Raw genomic sequence first — 8,942 nt, forward strand, 5'->3', positions numbered from 1 at the left:
CTTCGCTCGCTCGCTCTCTCTCTCTCTCTTCCCGGCTCGCTCTCTCTCTCTGTCTCTCTTCCCGGCTCGCTCGCTCTCTCTCTCTCTTCCCGGCTCGCTCGCTCTCTCTCTCTCTTCCCGGCTCGCTCGCTCTCTCTCTCTCTCTCTCTCGCTCTCTCTTCCCGGCTCGCTCGCTCTCTCTTCCCGGCTCGCTCGCTCTCTCTTCCCGGCTCGCTCGCTCTCTCTTCCCGGCTCGCTCGCTCTCTCTTCCCGGCTCGCCCGCTCTCTCTTCCCGGCTACCTCGCTCTCTCTTCCCGGCTACCTCGCTCTCTCTTCCCGGCTACCTCGCTCTCTCTTCCAGCTACCTTGCTTCTCTCTCTTCCAGCTTCTCTCTCTTCTCTTCTTCCTCGCTCTCTTCCTGCTCGCTCTCTCTCTCTCTCTCTCTCTCTCTCTCTCTCTCTCTCTCTCTCTCTCTCTCTCTCTCGGGTTGTCTCTCTCTCGGGTTGTCTCTCTCTCGGGTTGTCTCTCTCTCGGGTTGTCTCTCTCTCGGGTTGTCTCTCGCCCCGGTTGTCTCTCGCCCCGGTTGTCTCTCGCCCCGGTTGTCTCTCCCTGGCTCCCTCACTTTCCCTTACCAGCTTGCTCTCTCTTATCAGCTCTCTTTCTCTCCCCAGTTTGCTCTCTTCCTGGCTCTCTCCCTTGATAGTGAATACAGTAAGTGTGCCTTCCTATCCAGTCCGGGACACACCAGCACCTCAACTTAGTGACGGAACATAACCAACGGATAATACGCATTGTCGTAAGTTAGGGACAGCACACCGCATACCAAGAACTTACATGCTCAGGGAGAGACTGAAATCTATAGGCTGCATGCTGGCAGACAGCCTGAATCCTCCCACTCCAAGATCTGGAAAGCAAGTGTCATAAAAAGTGTAAAAAGAATTCACTCACCATTTGTGTTTGAGCAGAGGTTTTCTTGTTGGTAACTTTCATCTGCTTTGATGCCATAATTTGAGAAGGTGTGTACTTCAAGCATCCAATTAATCCTCAAACTTGCTTGATCCAATTCAGCACAGCATCCCTGGAAGCAGTGGATCTTTTAATGCAAAATACACAAAACATCACATACTAAAGCACTCAAGTTTATCATGGTATCTCTTACCCTATCCATGTCAGCAAGATGAAGACAAAGGTCTTGCATACTGCAATCTTGTTAGGATTCCACTCCTTCCTGAACTTTACTGGAGAAGACAGACCTGAAAAAACTCTGCATATTTAGTTCCCTGAAAGGCAAGGGATTAGTAGACATCCCAACACCTAACGCCTAGCCAAAGAACTGCTCAACAGCACTTTCCTTGTTGCACTGTTTGTGCGATGCTGGTGCTCCTGCGCTGTCCCTCGTAGTCCCGCGATGGCTTGCAAGGGGTACTTACCTGAAATTATTTAAGATCATTAGGGCCTAATCCATCAGAACTCATTAGTACTTTTTATAATACCCAAAACTGCATCTAGAGAGGGGAACCTTTAGCTTCAGTTCACTTTTCAGAAGCTTTCATTATTTTTCTTGCCCCTGACTGCCTCCTCAGCTGTACACATAAAACTGGTCTATCAACACATTCCTTCTAATTAATATTTGAGAAACACTATACTCATTGCCTTTCATGTACATCTGAGACTGTGGATCACATCACAGCTCCTGAGCTTCACAACTTGCAGCCTATACAGCAAACATATGCAAGGGTGAATGGACCCACAAAATGAAACTATAGGAATAACTCCACTTAATTCACATCTGGTTTATCATGCCTGTACTCCTTTTTGTGCCAGTTTCCTCAACACAGTTCTTTGTTATCTTATTTCATTACACTTACATGTATCAGTTTCAAAACATTTTCCGGTATCACTCACCATATTTTGGTAGTCCATCTCATTCTATTGCCTTGTCTCTGGCAGGCCATATCCCATGGCAATCTCTTATCTGCACATCCTTGATATTTACAAGACTCACTTCTGCCATGACCTCACCCATCTCCACTTTATCCTCAACCCCTTCACTACGGCCGGGCCAAAACGGCGCCCCGCGCCATATCCGGGATTGCCGCGCGCGCCAAATTTAAAATGTCGCTATTGAATATAACAAGTTTTCAGCCATAAACTCAACACAATCATGTATTATATATGAATACATGCAGAATTAAATGGTGCACATAAAGAAACATAAATTAATTATTTTGAGATGTAAGCATAAATATAGACAAAATAACTCGTATACTGGCTAAAGCGAGCCAGGACACAGTATGCGCGTCCTCGTGTTGAAGGGGTTAATCACGTCCTTCAGCACCATCACTCCCCTAATTGTCAATTCCTGCCTCTTCATATTCTCAACATATAAATGTATTTCTCCCACATCTAAAATTTGCATATTTTTCAATTTTGCTTCTACTAAGCAAAATACATCAGGCTCCCTCTTCTAGACACTAATTTAAGCAGTAGCCAATTACACAAGTATCCTCACTCCACTAAGCAGGAATCAGTTTGCAAACTATAAATTACACATCCCAGGAGGGGGTTTGCTATGTGCCTTAGTTTTGCTCTCTTCACCTTTGCCTCCTGCACAGTGTACACTTATTTCCACAACTACAGTACTTTGATGAACACACACACACACACACACACACACACGCTCAGGGGTAGAGTGTCTGGCTCACAACCAGAAGGACCGGGGTTCAATTCCCCGGCCAGGTGAAGATAAGTTGGGTTTATCTTCTTTCACATGTAACCCCTGTTCACCTAGCAGTGAGTAGGTACGCGACGTCAGGCAAGGAGTTGTGACCTCGTTGTCGCGGTGTGTTGTGTGTGAGTGGTTTCAGTCCTACCCAAAGATCAGTACTACGAGCTCTGTGGTCTTCCGTAGGGGAATGGCTGGCTGTCTCGAGAGAGACCCGCAGCAGACCAAGAGGTGAATTACACACACACACACACACACACACACACACACACACACACACACACCTAATACTTAATACTGGCATGAAGAAAAGTTGACTGTGCAAGACGATAAATATAAATTTTACATCTTTACTTTCCATATGCAGTAACTCCTCCATCTAATTCCTTTCCACCCACTTAAGAGTACTTTCAATGTATTCCACAATTCATGATTAAGACTATCAAACCAGGAAAACAATCAATCCAACATTACAGAATATAAAAAAAACTTTGCCAATGGATAGGAGCTATCTAGTGCTGCTGCTAATGAGCAGTCTTAGCTAGTCCTAGCTATGAATCATCCGGCCTGGGTTAGCCCAGCCCAGGCAGTCAGCGCACTGCTCACCAAGTTGTTCATCCTCCCTTTCGAGGTAGTCAATGAATACCAGATGAAACCTGGGAAAGTCACACTGGTCCTGTGCCCTGGAGTAATGGGTTATATCTCATCATAGGCTTAAGGGCCAATGTGATGGACATCAACACTGAGGCCATGCTCAGCTTTAGTACTAAGTACGCTCCCAACTTTACTTGTATTACCCAAGCCTCCCATGTTCTACTCACCAAACAGAAGCGAGGTTGGAAGCAAGCGCTTCTGTGCTGTGGCAGGCATCCACAAGCACATCAGCTTCTGAAGTGACGGCAGGACCCTGGCAGCCACGGCAGAGAGCTGGTGTGAACAAGTGGGGTTTCAGACAATCCTTAAGGACTGTCTTACTTCCGGCAGACCCACACCAACACTCTGCCATATCCACCAGGCTCCCACGGGGCGGGGCAGGACACCAGCACATGGCTCGAGTTATCCTGCCCCTCAGAGAAAGTGGGGAGCATGACAACGGTGCTCCACGTTGTGCATGGCATTACACTGATCGGTCACACTTGACAACAGCCACAAGCTGTAAAAGAGAAAACATTATTAGGACTGCATCAGTCATGTCTGCTTCATGTAAAACAACTGCAATCCATACTAAGATGCATCAACGTCAAGTGCTCAGCGTTTAGTATTAACTATAAATGCATTGAAATAATGATTGGTGAAAACTCAACAATGGTGGGAGTATGGTGAAGACCTGCAATTATTCTATCAATGGGAGCATACACTCGAGGGGTGGAGAGTGAGTGCTGCCTCTTGCCCCACCCATCCTACAATGCCATTCCCAAGGGTTCTCCTGAGCAAGTCTCCATATCAGGGTCCTTCCCCTAAAGTACCTCCCAGTAGGATTCTCCTGCCACAAGATTTGTGGGTGCTCCCATGACCACCTCCATGTATGGTAGTCCTTTACTGATATAACCTAGATAGTAGGATTAACATTTGAGTAGCTAGCCACTTGCCCAAGTATCTGGAGCAGGCAAAATACACTATGCAGATAGCTGTTCATCCTTCCTTTCAGGATGGTTGATAAATGAGTACCTGGGGAAACCTGGAGAAGGTAGACTACGGTAACCCAGATATTACACTGGCCCCGTTTCCCAGGGTAATGGGTTCTCACCTACTACAGGCTGAAGAGGCCAATAGTACTGAGATGAGCACCACAGCCATGCATAGCTGCTAGCGTCACCTACCTTTAGCTAACAGTGCTCGAGAGCTATAGAGACTGAGATGAGCACCAAGGCCATGTGCAGCTATTGTGTATGCCCTAACCTATACCTTAAATTTGCATTGCTCTGCCTGTGAATGATTCTCATATTTCTTGTCACTTGGCCCTCTCAGTTCCTGTGAGGACATTAAGCCGTTGATGCAATCTTACCTTCCCGTCGCTTATACAATAACCTACAGTGGCGTAGCTAGGTATCTATCAATGGGGAGGGCAACTGAGGGGGGGAGGGGTCAAAGCTGATCGCGTATGGGGGACACTAAACAAGTGGAGCTCAGGGTCATTCTGATGCCACAGTGTCATTATTATAAGATCAGATCAATGGTGGGTATTAAGGCACGGTGAATTGGGGGTCACCAGATTCTCACGGGGGGAATCTGCTGCCCCCCGTGGCTACGCCAGTGGTAACTTAGTTACTAAATTGCCACTAGTATAGTAACCTATCACTACTAACTTAAGAACTATAAGCCAGGAGAACATCACTATCACCATAGTTCAAACCTGGCATGACCGTGAAGTTTAAAGTGTGGTGCTGCGACCTGCAGGATTGATATGTCAACACTTTAATTTCAATATGCAGATAAAAGTCAAAATGTGCGTGATCATAGTGCATACCGGTTGTTAAATGATGCAGACCGCGAAGTGAAGCACTGAGTGGCCAGAGTTGACACACCAGACACCACTACCCAACTGGCGCGCGGGGAAGCCGCTGGTGGGAACGCGCCCCAGCGGCACACGCGGCGGGTTTTCTAGCGGCGGCGATTTTCCCGCTCCCGCCTGGTGTGAACTATTAAAGAGCGCTCATTGCATATCTAAACCGCGAGGCAAAATCCGTTCGTAAGAAAGAAGCCTTGTATAACATCGATTACAAATTACATCAGTACAAAAGTTTATCACCGGTAATCTACAGCACCTTTAAAGAAGCACACACCTACACGCCATGAACCAAGGAGGCAGACACCACCACATGGCCGCTACAATTTTAATCACTAAATATTCCACCAATCCTTCATCCCTGAATAAAGTCATCCACGCCGCCTCGCTCATACACGCCCCGAGAGCCGCGCCACGCCATATTAAGGACACGGGACAAAGGGCGTGAAGGATACTAGCATGAAAGACCACGTATCCTATATAGAAGCACACACCGACACGCCATCAACCAAGGAAGCAGACACCACTACATGGCCGCTACAATTTTAATCACTAAATATTCCACCAATCCGTTATCCCTGAATCCCATCACCCACGCCGCCTTGCTCCTACACGCCGTGAGAGCCGCGCCACGCCATATTAAGGACACAGGACTACGGGCGTGAAGGATACTAGCATGAAAGACCACGTATCCTATATAGAAGCACACCTACACGCCATCAACCAAAGAAGCAGTTCAAGCAGACATCACCACATGGCCGCTACAAATTTAATCACTAAATATTCCACCAATCCTTCATCCCTGAATCCCATCACCCACGCCGCCTCGCTCATACACGCCCTGAGAGCCGCGCCACGACATTAGGGACACAGAACAAAGGGCGTGAAGGATACCAGCATGAAAAACCACGCATCCTTCGCCGGACCCTTAAGGCCGCACCACATGGCCACTGCAATTTGCATCACTAAAGATTCCAACAATCCGTCATCCTTCAACCACATCATCCACGCCACCTCGCTCCTACACGCCCCGAGAGCTGCGCCACGGTATATTAAGAACACAGGACAAAGGGCGTGGACAGAATCATAGAAATTCACAAGTGTCCTTCAAACGACCTTCATATTCACACCTCGTGCCGCCCTTTCACCACCATATCGTTCTCTCTCCTGTGCAATTTAAATACCACGAGAGAAATAAAGCTAAAATAAGGACGATGACTGATGTAACTATAGAAAGACGTACAAATTACAACATATAACGAAATAAAGCTAGTATAAAGAGCGTAACTTGATATTATAAAGTCCTGCACATACCTGTAATCGCGTCCTTCCTCCGTGCAGGTTCAAGGGGTAAAAGGTTTTGCCCGATTCGTTGATCGAAAATCTCACCTCGGTTCGGCTCCTTAATAACCAGTCCTTTGAGTCCTTGATGATAATAATGTCACTAGGATCCTTAAAATACATTCGAATCGCTTTATCTCACTGTTTATTAGTCTCAAATTTGATGATTCTATTGTTAAGTAAGGAACATAAAGGCGTTTGTCCGCGTTCTTGTCACGGCACAGGATTCGTCTTGTTAGGATTTTAATTATCCTGCTTTTCAGTCATGACGTATTCTATCGCTCATGTCTAACAATCAAACATAAGCGAAAACTTAAAAAAAAAAAAAAAACGTTTGTCTGTGTCCTAACATGGCCCATGGTGTACTTTGTCATGAGTCCTATGCCATCATTATGCGTTTCGGACATCCCTTTCCCCCCCCTCCCCCCACCTTCAGGTTGATGCTTTCGTGGTACGTTTTGGCAAAGCTTAAAACCATGATAATTAAAATGTGTTTTGGTTCAAAGCTTCTCGTGTAATAGAATATTTTGTTTATACTCTAAAATTAAGGAAAGGGTGTGTGGTAAGGTACTACTGAGCTTTGAGGGAATTTGCTGACCCGATTCAAGTCTCGTTATGGTTCGCTGTCCTTTCCCTACTACTGACTGATATTTGACATTCCCGATTTCCGTTACAGTGAACTCAGTATGTATGGTCATGTGTTAATTCAGCATCTCTCTGTACAGTACCCAATCCGCTCCCTCACCAAAAGTTTCACTTCCTTTTAGTCAACCTCGGATGATTCAAGTCTCGTAATAGTTTGTCATCCTTTCCTTGCTGCTGATTGGTTCTTGGCACTCCTGATTTCCGCTACAGTGAAATAATAATGTATGATAATTTCTAAAGGCAGCATCTCTTTCTTTCCTTATACCTATTACCACTGCCGTACCAATAGTTTCATCTCCTACCACCGACCAGTCAATCTCAAATGATTCAAATGCTTCAAAATGCTTCAGTTTCTTCAAGACACGTAATGGCTTGTTTCCCATCCTTTCCCTACTAAAAAGTAATTACTGTATATCGGGGTATTGATCAAATGGCTATACATATACATTAATTCCCTCACACCAAGTAATGATTATGTCTTAGTAGCCAAATATAGCTACCTCTCATCAGTTCTTATGTTTTTTTTTTGAGTGTGTCCTTCAAAGCTCTTTCCGTTACTGTAAAGAAAATATACAGATAATTACGTGTGTACCTGAGCGGACTAGGAAAGGTTACATACAGTTTCATAGCTACAACTACTTTTTTTATATACATTTTCGAGATTCATGGCATTGCACATCAACCTGAACATAGCACTCGAGTACCTTACCAGTTCTAGGACCTTAAACATTTCGGCGCCCAGGTACCTACATAGAGTTTTCGTAGGAGTTTTGGGCATCTCCAGGGGTAGTTTAATGACCCTGGGGATAGTCTGACCCTTCTTCTGTACCATGAACCTAAAAAAATAAATAAATAAACCACTCATGAAAACCCGATTGATCCTCATTTTTTGCCTTTGAAAATAGTTGATAAAAGAGTCTAAAGAGTCTGATAATATCGATCCCAGTCATTTGTGGGGGAAGAGGTAAATGTTTGAGGATAATTACATAAGATAATTACCTCATTCATAAGACCAATGCTTCAGTAGTAATAGAATCGTAGCGAATATCCAACAACAGAAAGGCATTTGGTCCATTCAAGGCTGTTGGTAGAAGTGAAATAATGAAAGAAAGAAAGAGAAAAGGAAGATGATATAGGAGACATTCAGGAAAAGAATATAATAATGATAATAAGGATAACAGTAAAATAAATCAATTGAACTACAACTACTACGAACTACTATTACTACTACTACTATTACTACTACTACCACCACCACTACTATTACTACTACTACTACTACTACTACTACTACTACTTATACAACTACTTATACAACTACAATAAAAAAATAGTGTCAGCCCCCCCACCCACCCCCCTCCAACGTCACGATAGACATGCTCGGGACACACACACACACACACACACACACACACACACACACACTGTTTGCCTTTTTATATCAACCCAACCCTGAGTGCACTTAAGTAAAAAAAATAAAAACTTTTGCCCACTCCACTTCCCCTGAATTAATAAACCCATTCCCCTTATCATTCCACCCCTTAATATTTCCCTTCCCCACCATTCATCCTTTCCGTTGTCCATTTCCCTTTCTTTTATTATCTTTTCTCTCGCCCTCCCTTCTTCTATCAGTTTCTTATCTCCTAACACCCATTCTCCCTCCCTTCTCCTGTTTTTCATTCCCCTATATTTCCTTTCCTCATCTCCTCTCATTTCGTATCTCACTCCGTACCTCAACCTCTAACC

At 44.9% G+C, this 8,942-nt stretch overlaps 1 long non-coding RNA gene across 1 annotated transcript; it reads right to left on the reverse strand.

Annotated features, from left to right (window-relative positions):
* Positions 1–516: 516 nt before the first annotated feature.
* Positions 517–3,857, reverse strand: LOC127003401 (uncharacterized). Its single transcript, XR_007757063.1, has 3 exons — positions 3,526–3,857; positions 1,139–1,409; positions 517–1,057 (listed from the first exon to the last, which is right to left on the reverse strand). It is a non-coding gene; the product is annotated as an uncharacterized LOC127003401 (long non-coding RNA).
* Between the last annotated feature and the right edge of the window lie 5,085 nt (positions 3,858–8,942).

The sequence above is a fragment of the Eriocheir sinensis genome, chromosome 3 (genome assembly GCF_024679095.1).
Source record: "Eriocheir sinensis breed Jianghai 21 chromosome 3, ASM2467909v1, whole genome shotgun sequence".
NCBI classification, from domain to species: Eukaryota; Metazoa; Arthropoda; class Malacostraca; order Decapoda; family Varunidae; genus Eriocheir; species Eriocheir sinensis.